The sequence below is a fragment of the Amblyraja radiata genome, chromosome 34 (genome assembly GCF_010909765.2).
Source record: "Amblyraja radiata isolate CabotCenter1 chromosome 34, sAmbRad1.1.pri, whole genome shotgun sequence".
Lineage (NCBI taxonomy): Eukaryota > Metazoa > Chordata > Chondrichthyes > Rajiformes > Rajidae > Amblyraja > Amblyraja radiata.
This window is the reverse complement of record NC_045989.1, coordinates 18,944,010-18,945,027: the sequence shown is the minus strand read 5'-3', so window position 1 is coordinate 18,945,027 and position 1,018 is coordinate 18,944,010. Positions and strand designations below refer to the sequence as shown.

The 1,018-nt window shown below is 42.3% G+C and overlaps 1 protein-coding gene across 1 annotated transcript in view; it reads left to right on the top strand.

Moving 5' to 3' along the window:
- rasl12 (RAS like family 12) overlaps window positions 1-137 on the top strand; it is a 5,819-nt gene extending 5,682 nt beyond the window's left edge. Inside the window, exon 5 of the mRNA XM_033050231.1 lies at window positions 1-137. This exon is cut by the window's left edge and continues 398 nt beyond it. The gene's annotated coding sequence lies outside the window, so the exon portion shown is untranslated.
- Window positions 138-1,018: the final 881 nt, after the last annotated feature.

The following is a 1,018-nucleotide window of genomic DNA, read 5'->3' as shown; positions in this document are numbered from 1 at the left end:
ATTAATCGCCACACTGAATAGCAAAACTCAACGTAGCCAGCTGGGTCATATCAACCAGGTGGATCATGCATCTTGTGTAGGAAGGAACTGCAGATGCTGGTTTACACTGAAGATAGACACAAAATGCTGGAGTAACGCACCGGGTCAGGCAGCATCTCTGGAGAGAAGGAACGAGTCGAGACCCTTCTTCACCCATTCCTTCTCTCCAGAGATGCTGCCTGCCTGCCTAACTCGCTGAGTTATCCCAGCATTCTGTGTCTATCTTCAGTCATGCATCTTGTTCCATGGTCGGTGAAAACTGCCACTGATTTTTAATATCAACCAAAGTTTAACTGCATGTGATCTTTGCTCAACGATATGTGGATTCAGATAGGAGTAAATGGGCCAATGGCTCACAGTGGTCACGTGTGCCTGCCTTTGACGATTGCCAGAGCTCTTTCGGCGAAAATAATTAGTGAGAAGAATATTTATTGCGGCCTCTGCTGCAGGAGTTCTCTACGAGAAGGGAGGAATGTAGCAAATGTCCAGTAATCAGAAGAGCAGGGTCAGTGTCTGCGAGATGTCCACATGACTGTGGTAATGAGGGTAGTGGAACAAGCTTGTCAAGGATCACCATATGAAAATTATATTTATTTTCCAAATATCAATTACTCCAGGAACAACCTGTAAAGTACATGATATTTTCCCATGTTAATAATGAAGATGTTGCTCAGAAGACCAATAAATTCATAAATGGGACCGCTATCTTATCTAGTCAGGATCCAAGCAATACTGTTCTGATGATGGTACAGTGAAGTAATGGTTGCGAACGTTCTTCGAAGGAGGCGAGATTGATCTTCCTAAGGCAGTGGTTGTTTGACAAAGGATAATCAGAACCGATTTCCTTCAATTTACCTTCAAAAGTTGTGGTAACAATTAGACCAGTGATAGGAAGTTCCAGAAATTAGCTCTGTAAAGTTGAAGGATCATTGAAAGATTTACAAGTCAGGATGTTATATAGCTTGATTGGAAACTTGTA